Genomic DNA, 18381 nt, shown 5'->3' with positions numbered 1-18381 from the left:
TTTCTCTCAACTCTAAAGTGAAACATGTGATGAATATAACACCTAAAGCTCAAAAGACACAGCCAGCCCAACCCCCTTTATGAAAGGTAAAGTGTGACCCCCTTAGCTTCTCTGCCTGTCTGAAGCTTACCTAGCTCACAACCTGCCGTAGAAGCTCGTGGAACTGGTCCAAGTTCACCCTGTCACTCAGTGTGGCATGCCATTCAGAGTGGGCTACACCCCCAAGCTGGTTCCGAGGGCAGTACCAACAGAGGCTAAGATGCTGTGGATAAAGGCAGCATCAGAAAAGGATTTCATTATCAGGATTCTCAAGCGTTCAAAGCTGCTTCTTTTCAAAGGTCTTGAGGTATCAATACTTAAAATTAATCATGTTTCTTAAAAGCTGTCCCACTGTATTATTTACACAAAATATATGCAAATGTTTCCAATAATAACAGTTATTCACTTCATTGGCTTCAGAACACTACAGTTTTAAAAATACAATATACCAAATAGATATGGAATAGAAGCTATATATGATTATAGTATCTTTGGGGTTTTTTCTCTTGTCATTAAAAATATAAGAATTATTAGTAAAATACAATTATTCACATTGAGTCTGGGTTGTAAAGCACTATCATTATTTTTTCTGAGAAAGAAAAGCAAAATCCCTTTTAGAAAGGAAAAAAAAACAGAACAGATTAATAAAAAGAAGTGTATAGCCAAACCCCAGTTGGCTCCCCATTGAAGGAATTCTCTCTGAGTGACTTTAGGACCCACACTACCACCTCAGCACATCCCGAGATGTCTTCTGAATGGCACATGCATTTCCTCTCCCTGATTTCCAGGTCTGTGGGTGGACAAACTTTCCAGGGACAGGACTAGGACCTGGTGCAGTGGGATCAGTGTCTTCTTCATGGTTCTTGTCATTGTTGCATGAAATGTCTTTGTGCTTTGGTTTCTTTGCCAAGAAGGCATTTGTTTATTCGATTTTCTTTTTAAATGCCCAAGGGTTTAAATTAAGGAAGTCTCCATTTAGAGAAAATGTACGCAATGGGGTTTATAACACAAAAGACTCAGGGTAGGGTGTCGAAAGAGTTGGCCGTCTAGCATACAGGATGGACACTGATGCTAATAGAACGCTGCCATAGACAGCATTTACATGAAGAGTCCATTTGGATTGCTTTTGTCACACAATAAAGCAAGGATGTGACATGGCTGATATATTAATCAACTCCCTGTGAGAATCAAGCTTTATCCCATAATATGTTGTAAACCTCAAATACACAGAAAGAAGTTTACTCTAAGAACTATTTATCATTCAAAATTCATGCCATTTCTCCCTCTTGGGACATGCCTAAGCCTTTTTGTTTATTTTTAATGTGCATTTTAAATAGTTATCCATTAAAAACAATCCCATATGTTTATAATATAATTTTTGAGAAGCAACAACTCCTTAGTTGAGGGCTTGCCTCTTTACTCTAATTTACAATGGCACAATGGTTTGTGCAGCAATATAAAACCCAACTTTAGCTGTCATGTATTAATGAGTAAAAATAAAAATAAATTAGATTCTTCTGGTTTTCATAGTTTCCTCCAACTCCTTGAGGGCCAATTAAGGGGTCACTGAGTCCTGCTTCTTTGAATTTGTGAGCCTATATTTTGCCTCTAAAATATTCTGTAATATTGGTGTGACACCAAACTAGAAATAAAAATCTAATTGTTCAGTGAGTTCTAGATTAGATGCCATGCTGAACTTCTCTTCAGTAGATTTTAAGAGTGACTCACCTCCATGTTCTTTCCTGTATATGGACATTAGCAACCAGCTAAGCAGCAAGTGTTGAACACTGTCAGCTAAGGAACTGTTCATAGCCAATTCTTGGCATGGTACATAAGGCACAAATTTCAAGGTTGTCTCACTGTCATAGGTTGTTATTAATAGATGCTGGTATTTAAATAATACATAGTGAAAGTATAAATACTAATGTGCCAAAGTTGAGAAAATATGAAAGATATCCACTATAGGGTATTTCCTTATGGAATTATTAATAATACTTAAACATAAAATACCTAGAAATCATTCCCTTGACATAGTTACAAAGCCCAAGATTCTGATGGAGTAATGAGATGATGGAGTGGTGGATGTGTGTGTTCTCCAATAGAACTGTAAGCACGTGGACAATAGAAATGCCTTGTAAGACTAGTATGAATGTAGACAAACACAGATAGAGATCATTCATTTAATTAGGTGTAAATAAGGTGTTCATTCATTTTATTTGCAGACATTAATATCATTTCGTTACCTTGTCTACTGTCTATAATGCTACAGGAAACATGAAAGTGCATGTCTTAACAGGATAGTGATTTCTTTCTCTTTTGCTTTTGTTTTGTTTTGCTGTTTTTGGAGACTGGGTTTCTCTGTAACAACCCTGGCTGTCCTGGAACTTATCTGTAGACCAGGCTGACCTTGAATTTACAGGAATATGGCTGCCTCTGCCTCCTGAGTGCTGGGATTAAATATGTGCACCACCACTCCCTGGCACAAGATGGTGATTTGTTCTGTTCTGTATGACTCTAGAGGAGGAACTGGGCCCCTGAGGCTGCACCAGTAACCTGCATTTCTCCCAGCTGGTAGGAAAACTCCCTTTTCTCTATAGCCTTCCACTGCTTTCCCTTTTTGTGGGTGTAATATACCTACAGAGAGGTGAGATCTCAGGGGTGTTTTATTTTGCAGTCTCTGAAAATAAGTGTTTATTTTTAGGTGCCTATTCTCCCTACCTGTTGGTGATTTTTGAGTTCCCTTTGGAGAAATATGTTCAGGCTCTTTGCCCATTTTTTATTACCATATATTAATTAGGTATGATAATTTGTTTCATGACATTTTTATACCTGCACATAATATATTGTCCACCTTTTAAATATTTTAAGAAATGTGTGTGTGTATGTGTGTGTGTGTGTGTGTGTGTGTGTGTGTGTGTGTGAGCACACATGGAGGTTAGAGAACATCTTGCACAAGCTGCCTGAGGCTGAGCTCCAGTTGCCGGCCTCCCCAGCAAGCACCTTTCTACAATGTGCCATCTCACTGGCCTGCGGTTTTCAACTGAATTGTGTTCTGTTATTGAATTGTAAGAGTTCTTTACAAATATCTCACCAGATGTATGAATTGCAAATGTTTTCTTTGGGTTGTCTTTTCATTTTCTTACTTGTTTCACAGTTCAGAAGTTTTAATTTAATGAAGTCCTATTTCTTTTGCTTCCAGTGTGATACTGTTAAAGGTCACTGCAAAATCAATGTCAAGGAGACTTTCTACTATGTTCTCATCTAGAGTTGTTGTTACACAGGGTCTCATATTTAGGACGATATAAATTTTGAGTTGACTTTTGTATGGGTACTAGAGTCACACTTTATTCTTTTCCACATGGGAATCCAGTTTCTTCTCTACACCATTTCTTTTTGCTAGGGGGTAGTGGTGTGAAGATAGGGTTTTTCTATGTAGCCATGGCTGTCCTAGAACTAATTCTGTAGATCAGGCTGACCTAGAACTCAAGAGATCCACCTGCCTCTGCCTCCTGAGTGGTGGGATTAGAGGCGTGTGCCACCACTGCCCAGCCTTCTACACCATTTCTTTACTCCTTTTTCATGTTGGTTTTGTTTTGAGAGTTTTCTGCTTGTTTATTCATTGTCTATTGAGACAGTCTCATTCTGTAGCACAGGCTGGCCTGGAACTCTCTATGTAGTCCCATCTGGCACCAACTCGTGGCAATCTTCCTACCTCAATTTCCCAAGAGCTGAGGTTACCGACATGAACCTACTTCTCAGCACCATTTAGTGAAGACCTAATCTTACCTTTCTGCCTTCTTGGTGACCTTGTTAAATATTAATTGACATGTAAGTGTGCCAGCATTTCCAGTCTATTCCATCGGTTCACATTACTGCTTTTTTGCTACTACCATATTGATTTTAATGCCATAAGATCTTAGATAAGTCTGGTGATTTCAGTGCCGTTTGTCCTGTCAGAATTGTTGTAGGTATTTGGAACATCTTAGATTAGTATACATTTTATGATGTTTGTTCTATGGTTTTCAAGAATGACAATGAGATAGGAATTGTGTAGAATCTGTTGCTTTGGCAGGAGGGACATTTTCGCACTTTCGATTCTTCTGATCCAGAGAGCTTCCCATTTATTTGAGTCTTCTTCAATTTCTTCTATCAATGTTTTTGTAGGTTTTTTTTTTTTTGCGAATAAATATTTCACCTTCTTGATAGGTTTGATTTCTCATTTTTTTATGCTATCACTAAATGGGGTTATTTTCTTGATTTCCTTGACAGTCGGTTTATTGTTAATATTAGCATATGGATATACTATGGCTTTTTTGTATGAGAATTTTTATATCTTAAAGTTTTGCTGAATTTATCTATTGATTCTAAATCATTTTGTTGGATTTTTGGTGTTGCCAACCCACAAGCTCATGGATCTACAAAGAGAGACAACTTTACCTGTTCCAGTTTGGGTGCCTGGCATTTCTTTTTCTTGTCTGATTTCCAACCTTGAAATCTTGGTTGAATAGGGGTGGTGAGAGCAGGCACCTCCATTTTCTACTAGCTCTTTGTTATTAGAAATGTTTTCAAATGTGACCCGCTGATTATGATTTCAGCTGAAGGGTTGTTGTTTTTTTTATAATAAGTGTCCTTTCTTAGTTGAGTTTTTATTCTAATAAATGTCCTTTATTAGTTGAGGAATCAAACTGTTAAGAGTTATCATCAAGAAAGGTTCCTGGGGGCATGGAGAAATGGCTCAGTGTTTAAGAGCGCTTGCTATTCCCTCAAAGGATCCAAAATCAATACCTAAATGGTAGCTCACAAACATCTGTAACTCCAGTTCCAGGGAATCTGACACCTTCTTCTGGCCTCCACAGGCTCCAGGCACTCATGTGGTGCACAGGCACACATATATACAAAACACTCATGCATATAAAATAAAAATTGAAAAAGAAAGGATACTGAGCTTTGTTAAATGTTTTTTCTTCATCAAATTTGGATGATCATGTGGATTTTCTTTTCCATTCTGATACTGTGATGCATCACGTCAACTTATTTGCATATTTTAAACCAGCCTTGCATGTCAGTGATTTGATCATTATGTATGCTCTTTGTGATATGGTACAAATACAGTTTAATATTTTATTGAGGATTTTTGCACCAATTATCATCAAAGAAATGTTTCTGAACAATCAATGGATCAAAGAAGAAGATATCTTGAAATAAGTGACTGTGGCAATATAACATATCAAAAAAAAAATCTATGGAATATAGTCAAGGATATTCTGAGACACTTTTAGCCATTAAAAGAGAAAAAGAGATGATCCTGGCACACAGTTACAATAAGAGCACTCAAGAGATACAGTGGGAATATTACAAGTTCAAACCCAGTTTCAATTACATAACAAAGTTAGGCCAGCCTGGGCTACAAGTGATTCTGTTCCCAAAGAACCAAAAGAAAAAAAAAAGTTCAAATAAATAGCCTAGGACTGTGCCTCTGGGACTATTAAAAGAAAATAGAAAACTAAAGCCAAAGTCAGAAGGAGGAAACAGTAACAATCATAACAAAAATAAATCAAACCAGAGAACCCACAGGGAAAACATCAATAAAGTGAGTTCTTTGAAAATAATAAATAAAATCAGCAATCCCATTGCTAAACTAAGAGGTGAAAAAGAGAAGAACCAAATAAATAAAATCAGAAATAAAGTGGAGACATTACAACAGATGCCTCAGAAATAAAATGGACCATAAGAGACTATTGTGAGCAATCATATGCCAATAAGTTGGATAACCAAGAGGAAACAGACACATTTCTAGAAAATGCTAACATTGGATTGGAAGAAACAGAAAACTTGAGGGGACAAGTAACAAATGAAGAGACTGAAGAAGTAATTAAAACCTTCCAGCACCACCAACAAAGCCCAGGGCCAGATGGCTTCATGGCTTTCATTCTAACAAACATACCAAGAATTATTACCAATACTTCTTAAAATTTTTCCAAAAAATATATAGCTAAAGGGAAGGCTTCCAAACACATTTTATTAAGCCATCATCTTGATGTCCAAGCCAGAGCAAGAAAAAAATTATAACTTATGTATTTAAAAATAGTTTAACATTTTTGTATTAGTATTTTGTGAGTGTAGCAAACAGAAGAACTACACATGGATCCAGTGCCTTTCAGTACTTCAAATAAGAATACATTGGGGGAAGTATTTAAAAATTATAAAAATCTGTCATTGAATGGCTACCACAATTACCACTTTGCTAAGGTCTGAAATATTAAGGATCTGCTTTTCTCTCTTCACCACATCTACTCAAGAATGGAGACCATTCTCAGCATTCAGACTGTCAACATTCCAGAAAATGTCCACAGCAAAGTTACTGTTCAGAACCCCAGGAGAACCCTCTGGAGAGACTTCAATCACATCAATGTAGAGCTGAGTCTCCTTGCAAAGAAAAAAAAAGAGGCCCCAGGTTGACAAATGATGTGGAAACAAAGAGACTGGGCCACTGTCTGCACCATCTGCAGCCATGTTCAGAACATGATTAAGGGTGTTATGCTGGGCTTTCATTACAAGATGGCACCTGTGTGAGCTCACTTCCCCATCAACATTGTTATTCAGGAGAATCGATCTTTGGTTGAAATTTAAAATTTCTTGGGTACAAAATACATCCACAGGGTTCAGATGAGAACAGGTGTTGCTTGATCTGTTTTCCAAGCCCAGAAGGATGAATTAATCCTTGAAAGAAATAATATTGAATGTGTTTCAAATTCAGCACCTTTGACATAGCAAACGACAACAATTAAAAATAAGGATGTGTCTTTAAAAGTAACAGTGCAGCAGGCTGATAAGTCAGATTTGAGTTACCCAGCTCCAGAAACAAGATCCTGGATTACAAGTACCATTTAGGATGTCCTTGGGTCCAATAAAAGACTTCTATTAAAAAAAATCTACTTTTCATTGTTTTGGGCAATAATATCTGTTGTGAGATTAGTTCCCAACAATAGAAGAATTGGATTGTTCAGATCCCCTCTGCAATGTTATTTCTACTTCACATGTTCTAATGAAAGTTGTTTAACTTTTTTTGCTTTGCTTTGTTTGCTATAATGCTGAAGTCATTCTTTTCAGTCTCACTAAGTCATATGAGGTTACACGCCCAAGAATTGATGTTAATTACAGTTAATAAGAATGGATAATATTTATTTTTAATAATGTCTTACTTGTAGCAACTGACTCTTGATATTTAATTTTAATGCTATTTTCTGTCCATCTAAATTTCAGAAACAATATGCACAATAAAATTAATTTTTTTAAAAACCCAGCTTCCCTATCTCCTTGATCACCATGTCCAGCCCAGGCCGCAGTTATTCTTTAATCAATACACACCAGTTATGTACAGTATGCCAGGCTCTATGCTAAGTTGTGAGAAAATAATATGTCATTCAACCAAATAGCCGCCAAGAATAATGGAGTTTATGGAGAAATATACAGACTATAGAGTCCTACAGTGGTAATTATTTGTTTATTTTGTTTATTCTTCTTTCATAATTTACAGAGGAAGATCACAATTTCCCCTCCCTCCACTACTCCCAGCCCTCTCTCCTCCACATCTTCCCTTCAGAAAACAGCAGGCCTCTCAGAGATGTTATCTGAACACAGCATATCAACTTACAATAAGACTAGATAGATATTTATGAGTACTAAGTACTAAGACTAGTTATATACCATGTTTGTCTTTCTGGATCTGGGTTAGCTCACTCAGGACAATCTTTTCTAGTTCCATACATTTGCCTGCAAATTTCATGACATCATTTTAAACAACTGAACAACACTTCATTGTATAAGTGTACCACATTGTCTTTATCTAGTCTTCTGTTGAGGGTTGTTCCAGTTTTCTGACCATTGTGAACAAAGCTGCTATGAACATGATTGAGCAAGTTTCCTTGTGATAAGATGGAGAGTCCTTTGGGTAAATACCCAAGACTGGTATAGCTAGGACTTGAGGTAGATCAATTCCCAATTTTCTGAGGAACCGCCATATTGTTTTCCATAATGGCTGTACAAGTTTGCACTCCCACTAACAATGGAGACGTGCTCCACATCCTCATCAGCATGAGTGATCACATGAGTTTTTAATCTTAGCCATGCTGATAGGAGTAAGATAGACTCTCAGAGTCCTTTTGATTTACATTTTCCTGACAGCTAGGAATGTTGAACATTTCTTCACTTCTTTAAGTGCTTCTCAGCCATTTGAGGTTTCTCTGTTGAGAATTCTCCCTTTGTATCTACATCCCTTTTTTAAAATTTGATTATTTAGTTTGTTGATGTCTAGTTTCTTTAGTTTTTTTAATATATATCTTGGATATTAGTCCTCTGCCAGATGTGAACATGGTAAAAATCTTTTCCTTTTGACCTACTGATGATGTGCTTTGCCTTAAGAAGCTTTTTGGTTTCATGAACTCCCATTTATTAACTGTCCATCTAAGTGCCTGTGTTATTGGTGTTCTGATCAGGAAGCTGTCTCCTGTCCCAATGAGTTCAAAGCTATTTCCCACTTTCTCTTCTATCAAGTTCAATGTGTCTGGTTCTATGTTGAAGTCTTTGATCCACTTGGACTTGAGTTTTGTGCAGGTTGATAGATGTGGATCTATTTGCTTTCTTCTACATACCAACATCCAGTTAGATCAGTACCATTTGTTGAAGATGCTTTGTTTTTTCCATTGTGTACTTCTGGATTCTTTATCAAAAAATAAGGTGTCTATAGGTGGTAGATTTACGTCTGGGTATTCTATTCCATTATAGTGATCATCAACCTGTCTGTTTTATGCCAGTACCATGCAGTTTTTATTGCTAAAGCTTTATAGCACAGCTTGAAATCAGGGATGGTGATAACTCTGGAAGTTCTTTTATTGGTCAGGATGGTTTTAGCTATCCTGGGTTTTTATTTTTCCATACGAAAATGAGAATTGTCTTTTCAAGGTCTGTAGAGAATTGTGTTGGAATTTTGATGGGAATTTCATTGAATTTGTAGATTTTTATTGATAGAATGGCCATTTTTACTGTGTTAGCCCCACCGATCCATGAGCATGGGAGATCTTTCCATCTTTTGATAGCTTCTTCAATTTTTTCTGTAAAGATTTGAAGTTTTGGTCATATAATACTTTCACGTGCTTGATTGGAGTTACCCCAAGATATTTATATTATTCATGGCTTATATGAAGGGTGTTATTAGCCTGATTTCTTCCTCAGCCTGTTTATCATTTGTATATAGGAGGGCTACTGATTTTTGTGAGTTAATCTTGTGTTCACATCACTGAACGTGTTTATTAGCTGTAGGAATTCTCTGAATTTTTGAGAATTTTTGAGACTGCTTATGGATACTGCAAATAATGAAACTTTGACTTCTTCCAATTTGCATCCCCTTGACCTCCTGCAGTTGTCTTATTGCTCTAGCTAGAACTTCAAGTACTATATTGAGTAGATAATGGAGAGGGTGGAAAGCCTTGTTTTATTCCTTGTTTCAGTGGAACTTCTTTGTATTTCTCTCCATTTAATTGATGTTGGCTATAGGCTTGTTGTAAATTGCCTTTATTGTGTTCAGATATGTCACTTTTATCCCTAATCTCTGTAAGACTTTCACCATGAAGGTGTGTTAGATTTTTGTCAAAGGCCTTTTCAGCATCTAATGATATGATCATGTTTTTTTTTTCTATTGGTTTGTTTATTTGGTGGATTACATAGACTGATTTTCATATGTTGAACCATTCCTGCATCTCTGGGATGAAGCCTACTTCATCATGGTGAATGATCTTTTTTATGTATTCTTGGATTCAGTTTTTGAGTATTTTACTGACTATTTTTGCATCTATGTTAATGAGGGAAATTGGTCTGTTCTCTTTCTTTATTGAGTCTTTGTGTGATTTGGGTATCAGGGTGACTGTGGCCTCCTAAAATGAATTTGGTAATTGTGGTATTTTGTTTATGCTCTCACAAATAAAGCTTGCCTAGAGATCAGAGTGTGGAGCTAGCCACTAGATAACCATAGAAGCCAGGCAGTGATGGCACACACCTTTAATCTCAGCACTTGAGAGGAGGAAGCAGGAAGATCAGGAGTTCAAGGCCACCCTGAGCTACACAAGAGCAATCCAGCCTAAAGGAGAAACAGAGCCAGGCAGTGGTGGCACACACCTTTGATCCCAGCACTTGACATCTCACACTTTAATCCCAGCACTGGGAAGGTAGAGACTGGAAGTGATTTGGCTGAGTGGAAAGAGGAATGTAAGGCAGGAGGAGACAGGACCTCAGCCTCCTTTCAGTCTGAGGATTCCTAGAGATAAGAAGTCTTTCTAGTGGCTGGCCGCTCTGTTTCTCTGATCTTTCAGCATTTACCCCAATATCTGACTCCAGGTTTTTATTATTAAGACCAGTTACAATTTGTGCTACAGGCAATGCTCCTTCTTTTTCTAGTTGTTGGAATAATTTGAGGAGTACTGGCATGAGCTCTTCTTTGAAAGTCTGATAGAATTCTACACTAAAACCATGTGGCCCTGGGCTTTTTTTTTTTTTTTTTGGTTGGGAGACTTTTAATTGTAGCAGGGTCCTATGCTGTTGTTCCCTTTGGGGGAGGGGTTCAAGTAGGCACAGAGTCAACAACACAGACTCTGGGAGAAAGTCAAAACAACAAGCTCAGTTTATTCAGGAAGAGGCAAGTCTTATATACCCTCCACACCATCCTGGGGGGAGGTCTGATGAATATGTATCTGCTGGTGTGACATGCTGCCTCTCATTGGTCCACATCATCTCTAGATCATGTCTCAACTGCTGTTGCTAAGGCCCTTAGGCAGACCCAGGTTGTCTCTCAGAGAGAAGCTTTTTTACTTGTTTGGGTCGGCTGGTCCTCAAGCCTGTTACGGATGAGTCATTCCACATTTAATGACTGTTTTTATTTTACGAGAGGTAAACATATGACCTTATGATTCTCTAGATTTCCTTGGTATCTGTTGTTATGCCCCCCCCTTTTGTCCCTGATTTTGTTAATTTGGATATTCTCTCTCTGCCTTTTAGTTAGTTTGCATAAAAGTTTGTCTATCTTATTGGTTTTCTCAAAGAACCAACTCTTTTGTTAATTAATTCTTTGTATTATTCTCTTTGTTTCTATTTTATTGATTTTAGCCTGGAGTTTGATTATTTCCTGCTGCCTGCTCCTCTTGGGTGTGTTTGCTTCTTATTGTTCTAGAGCTTTCAGGTGTGCTGTTAAGTTGCTAGTATGAGATCTCTCCAATTTCTTTATGTAGGTACTTAATGTTTTAACTTTCCTCTTAGGACTGCTTTCATTGTGTTTCCTAAGTTTGGGTATGTTGTGCATTCATTTTCATCGAATTATAGGAAGTCTTTAATTTCTTTCTTATTTCTGCTTTGACACAGTAGTCATTCAGTAGAGAGTTGTTCAGTTTCCATGAGTTTGTAAGCTTTCTGTGTTTCTGTTGATTTTGAAATCAAGCTTAAATCTATGGTGGTCTTATAGATGCAAAGGGTTGTTTCAAATTTCTTGTACCTAGTGAAGCTTGCTCTGTGACCAAGTATGTGGTCAGTTTTGGAGAAAATTCCAGGAGGTGCCGAGAAGAAGATATATTCTTTTGTGTTTGGATGAAATGTTCCATAGGTACCTGTTAGATCCGTTTGGTTCCTAACATCTGTTAGCTCCAGTATTTCTATGTTTAGTTTTTGTCAGAATGACAAAACTTTCCATTGGTAAGAGTTGAGTATTGAAGTCTCCCACTATTAATATATCAGGGTCAATGTGTATTTTAAGCTTTAGTAATGTTTCTTTTTACAAATGTGAGTGCTCTTGAATTTGGAGCACAGATGTTTAGAACTGAAACATCATCTTTGTGGATTTTTCCTTGGATGAGTAAGGAATGTTCTTCCCTGTCTCTTTTAATTAATTTTGGTTTGTTTGAAGTTTGCTTTGTTAGATATTAAAAAGGCTATACCAGCCTTCCTCTTAGGTTCTTTTGTTTTGAAAATAGTTTTCTAACCCTTTATTCTGAGGTAATGTCTATCTTTGATGTTGAGTTGTGTTTCTTGTATGCAACAGAAGGATGAATCCTGGTTTCACATCCATTCTGTTAGTCTGTGTCTTTTTATTGGAAAATTAAGTCCATTCATATTGAGAGGCATCAATGACCAATGATTGTTAATTCCTGTTATTTTGTTGGTAGTAGTAGAGGCAGTGTGTGTGTGTGTGTGTGTGTGTGTGTGTGTGTGTGTGTGTTTCTCTTCTTTTGGTTTTTTGCTGGTGTGAGATTATTTATTTCTGGTGATTTCATGGATGTAGTTAACCTCTTTTGCTTGGAGTTTTCTTTCTGGTACCTTACATAAGGGTGGATTTGTAGAAAGATATTGTTTGAATTTGACTTTATCATGGAATATTTTGTTTTCTCTATCATGGTGATCGAAACTTTTCTGGGTATAATGGTCTTGGCTGGCATCTGTGGCCTTTTTAAGTCTGTAGGAGATCTGTCTAAGCCCTTCTTCTAGTCTTTAGAGTTTCCACTGGAAAGTGAGGTATAATTCTAACAGGTCTGCCTTTCTACATTTTTCCCCCTTCTTGCTTTTTTCCCCCTTGCAGCTTCCAATATTTTTTCTTTGTTCTGTATGGTTATTGTTTTGATTATTACGTGGTGAGGGAACTTCCTTGTCTGGTTCAATATATTTGGTGTTCTATATGCTTCTTACACCCTTTTAGGCATCTCCTTTTTCTAGGTTAGGAAAATTTTCTTCTATGATCTTGTTGAAAATATTTTTTGAGCCTTTGAGCTGGCATCTTCTCTTTCTTCTATTCCTATTATTCTTAGGTTTTGTCTTTTCACAGTGTCTCAGGTTTCCTGTATGTGAGGAATTTTTCAGATTTAACGTTTTCTTTGACTGACATATCATTTTTTCTGTCATATCTTCAGTACCTGAGATTCTCTCTTCCGTCTCTAGCATTCTGTTCATGATTCTTATGTGTGTAATTCCTTTTCTCTTACCTATTTTTCCTTTTCCAGAATTCCCTCAGTTTGTGCTTTCTTTATTGCTTCTACTTCCATTTTCAGGTCTTGAAGAGGTTTATTTGTTTCTTTCAACTGTTTGTTTCTTCTTGGCTTTCTTGGGAGGATTAATTCATTTCCTTCAATGCTTTCCTCCATTTTTTAAGGGATTTATTCACTTCATCTTTAAGGACCTCTGTCATCTTATAAAGATGGTTTTAAGTTCTTTTTTTTTTTGTGCTTCAGCTGTGTTGGAATATTCAGGGCTTTCTGCAGTAGGATAGCTGGGCTCTCATGGTGATACATTGCCCTGGCTGTTGTTGATTGTGTTTTTATGTGGTGTCTAAGCAACTGGGTTTGGGTAATTATAGGTCTAGGTATCAATTTCTGAGTTTGTCTTTGCTGGGTGGGTGTTTTGATCCTTGGTATCTGTTGCCTCTCTGGTCTTCTGGTGAGTGTGGCTTTCACTTCAGTAGGAGATGTCTGGAGTTGGAGGCAGGGACATGACAGTGGGGGTGGGGCCTGGGGAGGGAAGTGGTGGCAGTGGGTTAGGTCTTTGGGAACTGAACCAAGGGAGGGGGAGAGTTCTATACACAGGCACCCTACCTGTTCTTCTGGCTGGTATGACTTCAGGAATCAATCTTGACTGCACCTTTTAAAAAAGCCTTTCCGGGGGAAATCAATACTTCAATTGAAACCTAATATTAATTTTCCTCTATGAATGATTTTTCTCCTTATTCCATGGCAATGGTTTTATCTCTATACATAGATACTTAGAATGAAGAGCCTCTTCTGGATTTATAGCTAAGTTAAATGACTAATGTCTGACCAATCAAAGGGGAGGCATGTGTGGGGCAGTAAAGAGGAAGAACCAAGAACAGGGTCTACTACCTGACTAGAAATGTGAGATGAGGGGCTGGGGAATGACTCACTTGGTAAAAAGCCTGTGTGGCAAGCGTGGGGGTCTCTGAGTTTGGATGCCCAGCACCATAAAAATCTAAGGGTGGGAGTACTAAGGATGCAGAGACAGGCTGATCCCTGGAGTTTGCTAGCCAGACAGTCAGCATGCTTGATATAGTCAGAAACCTTGTCCCAAAAAAGTAGTCAAAGGGGAAAAATGAGGAAGACACAATGTTACCCTCTGACCTCCACATGCATTAACATATGTTCATGCACATATCATGTACACAAGTAGAAAATAAAAGAAATATAGACTGATGAAAAGGGATTTTTCATCACTCATGTGTTTCTAGTTTGAGCAAAGCACCAAGAAATAAGAGTGTTGTCTATAGAGAGATAGCACATTCAAAAGTAGAGGTCTATGTACAGAAGATTCTCAATTCAGGTTTGAAGATGTTGAATATGAAGTGCTTGTGAAATATTAAAATAAAAATATCACAAAGGCAGCAGTGTGATGGTGGAGTTACATAAGAACCTGATCAGTAAGTGTCAATCTCAAATAATTCTAATAAAAGTCACACAAGAGTGAAGGGACTGGATAAAAAACACTCACTGTAAATGAGAAGATGAGAAGACTTGAGACAGAGCACAGGGGCATTGTGAGGCTTGATCGTTTAGTCGAATAGGCAAATGCAGCTAAGACAAGAAGCAGCAGACACAAGAACAGCAGCCTGCAGTGTGTCCTGATGTGATACAGAGTGGGAAAGAATATTTTAAGAAAAGAATGGTGTATTTGTTGATTATTATCTGCTACGATGGTTAGACATAGTAACCATTAGTAGGACTAGCAGAGGTCATTTCTGAAGAAAACTGGAGGAAAACCAGGGAAAGAAGGTACCAAACACTGTGCTACACACCTCCTCAGAAGTCAGGGTGTTGTAGAAAGAAAGAAGTGCTTTGCTACTGCTCCAAGGATCCTAGAATCCAGTCTATAAGGACAGTGAAAAGTAGATAGATATGATGCTGAAATATCACAGGAGCAAGGAGACCAGCAGCCCAGACAGATGAGATGCAAGAACAGTCAGGTGAAACAGTCACAGGAGGCTTGGAGGGCAGGAGTCAGGTGGACGTCAGTGCCTAACCTGTGGTGCTTACCTCCCAACATTCATCTATTTAGGATTCATAAGTGTGACAGCATTTAATGGGGTAGCAGAATAGGAAACAGGGTAGCTAAGACAATTGAGGAGTAGCAGCCAGAAGAATTGAAACCTGAATGTATGTTGACAAGGGAAAGATGGGAAAATAGCATTTTAAGAAAAGATTTCAAATTATTCTTTCAAGTGTGAGCAAGATCCACCCATGCCATATCACTTAATACAGTAGGAGTGATGATGTGCACACTGTTTATACACAGGTAAGAGGGATGATGTGCACACTGTTTACACACAGGTTATATAGAGTGATGATGTGTACATTGTTTACACACAGGTAGGAAGGATGATATGCATGCCATTTACACTCAGGTTATATGAGCTTAAAAGACCACCTTGAGCCCAGACTCTCTCTCTCCTTCTCTGCCTTTGACAACACAACTGCCATATTGCAAGCTTGCCTCTGACAAAGAATTAGAGAGCACTTGAGACAGAAGCCAACACATTCTTTTTATTTCGCGTTTTAAAATTAAAATATAATTACACAATTTTCTCTTCCCTCCTCCCTAACTCCTCCCATGCACACACCCCTTGCTCTCTCTCAAATTAATGGCCTTCTGGCTTCTTTTACTTTAACTCTTGTGCTATGTATATCCCTGAATATATAAATGCAATCTACTCAATCTGTAAAATGTACTTGAGCACATGATCTCAGAGCTGTCTGTTTTATCTTGGATAACTAACTGAGCACTCTCCCCTTGGAAAGACTGTTTCTCCTGCTCTCCCAATACAATCTTTAAGCTCATATTACCCAAAATACATGAACTTAAAGAGGCTTCTTACTCAGTCTGAGTTTAGTTGAAACACTCCAGCCTGCATCTCTAGAGCCTCTTCCAAAGACTCAGCACCAAGCCTGTTCTCTTAACCTATCAAAATGTGGGGAAATGAGCATACTTTGTTTTGTAGTTCTGCTGGGTTTGTGAAGATAATTCAGAGAAAGCATATATAACTAATGGAGAGAATATCCAGAGAGAGAAATGTCACCACATGGGATAATAAAAGACAGAACGTTCTTTCAACAATAGATGGGTACTGTAACATGAAGAAAGGGGTCGGGAGAAGATAGGGGCAACTTCAAAGCCATATTGTGTTGTCTCTTCTGCAGTGACGGAAGAGCAAAGAGTGGTAAATGCAAGCAAAGTCAGGCTTTAATGACACACTATCAAAAGCAAGAGCTGAAGATGAGTATATTCATATCTGCTGGAAGCTGTGGATTGAGCTGAATAACCAGAAAATAAGCAACATGGCTGCACATCTATATACAGAAAATAATCCCAGCTTGCCCCTTTGGAAGCATGGTCGTGGCCTGTGTCTGTGTTCATCAAAGCTCTGTGACTTTAGCAACCACATAACCATGAGAAATCTTGTTTCTTAAGTATAAAATTATTGAAGTCAGGCTGGCAGATACATTAGTTGGTAATGTGATTCAAAATTAAATCTCTAGAATCCATGAAAAAAAGCCACATGTGGCACTTTGCACTGGAACTCATGAAACTGGGAAGTGGGAGACAGGTAGACTCTGGCCAGCTAGTCTAGCCTAATGGAAAAGTTCCAGGCTAAGGAGAGACCCTGCCTCAAAAAACAAAAACAAACAAACAAAACCAAGATGAATGGCTCCTTAGGAACACTCAAAGTTGGCCTCTGGCCCCAACATGAATGAACAGACACATGCACTTGTACCCATACATATGTGTGCCCACAAGAATTCACAAAGACCACACACACACACACACACACACACACACCAAGAATGTGTTAATGCATTGCACGGTGGTTCAGTGAGATCATGGAAGCACAGCTCTCGCCACCATCAGAGCACCTTACATCAGAGAAGGCTTCAATGAAGTCTTCTTGTTACATGAACCCACTCTTGCAGGCTGAGGAGTTGGTGAGTTAAGAGTGGCTGATCTTTCAACTTTCACCCTGATGTCCAGCACCGAGGTTTCATTAAGACCAATTAGGATTCATGCAACATCTTCTGAGGACTCTTCACTGGAGAAACTTGTAGATTCAGAAACTAGACAAAAATGTCACATCTGAGCTCAAAGGTTGACAGCTTTTAGAAGAAACGGAAGTGAAAACAAAGCTCTTCAATGTGGTGATACTATATTTGTAAAATGTGATTTTATTTTTATGTTAATAAAGTTGCCTTGGGTTCAGAGCAAGCCATAGCAGAAGCTGGGTGGTGGTGGCACACGCCTTTAATCCCAGCACTTGGAAGGCAGAGCTAGGCAGGATCTCTGTGTGTTCAAGGACATAGCCAGCATGGAGACACATGCCTTTAACCTCAATACCAACCATAGAAGACCTGGAGGTCTGTATAGACAGGCAGTGACAAGGAGGTCATGTGGCTGGGTTTACAACCAATGAGAAAGCAGAACAGAAAGTCTATAAAAAGATAGGACACACAGAAGAAGCTCTCTTGCAGAGAGGAAAGATAGCAGAAGCAGTGAAGGGTAAGGTTTTCAGCTCTTGCTCTGAGCTCTTGGCTTTTAACTCTGCAATTGGATCTGTGTTTCTTATTTAACAAGACGGTTACATCTACACTTCAATATTCAATAACAGAAGGAACTGAGAAGTCCACTGTGCTTCAGTGAGAATAAAAAGGGAAATGGCCATTTGTAAAGTACACCAGGTTAGGCCTGGTTACAAACTTCTAGAACAAAACCCTAAGTTTTTTTTTTTTTTAATATGGTCTTGTTTTTCCCTTGAGTACTAAATTGACATCCATCCTCCAGGCAATCAATAGTGTGTGTGTGTGTGTGTGTGTGTGTGTGTGTGTGTGTGTGTGTGTGTCCATGCACACACCTGCATAGAGACCAGGGAAGACATTGGGTATCTTCCTCTGTCACACTCTTCCTTCTGTTCTCACAAAATTGAAGCTCACTATTTCTGCAAACCAGCTGGCTGGTTAACAAGGCTGGCTAACCAGCAAGGTCCTGGGGTCCATCTGTCTTTCCCTCCACCCTGATTCTGGGGTTAAGAAGCACATGTGGCCATGCCCGGATCTTTATGTGGGTGCTGGGGATTCAAACTCAGACTCTCACATTTACATAGCAAGTGCTCTTACCCTCCTAGCCACCTCCCCAGCCCTCCATCTACACATCGCTCAGGAGACGTTTCCTTACTCTTGAGTGAAGACTTAGAGGCTCTGCTGGATCTCCAGCTTCGGGGCTGAGCTCATGTGCAGGACGAGAATAAACCTATCCTGCTTTAGG

At 38.5% G+C, this 18381-nt stretch overlaps 1 pseudogene; it reads left to right on the top strand.

The window, feature by feature from the left end:
* The first annotated feature begins 6339 nt into the window (after window positions 1-6339).
* LOC118583854 lies at window positions 6340-6930 on the top strand (annotated as a pseudogene).
* The last annotated feature ends 11451 nt before the right edge of the window (window positions 6931-18381 follow it).

This window comes from Onychomys torridus, chromosome 5, assembly GCF_903995425.1.
Source record: "Onychomys torridus chromosome 5, mOncTor1.1, whole genome shotgun sequence".
Lineage (NCBI taxonomy): Eukaryota > Metazoa > Chordata > Mammalia > Rodentia > Cricetidae > Onychomys > Onychomys torridus.
Note: the sequence above shows the minus strand (reverse complement) of the source record. Positions and strands in the feature narration are given on the sequence as shown.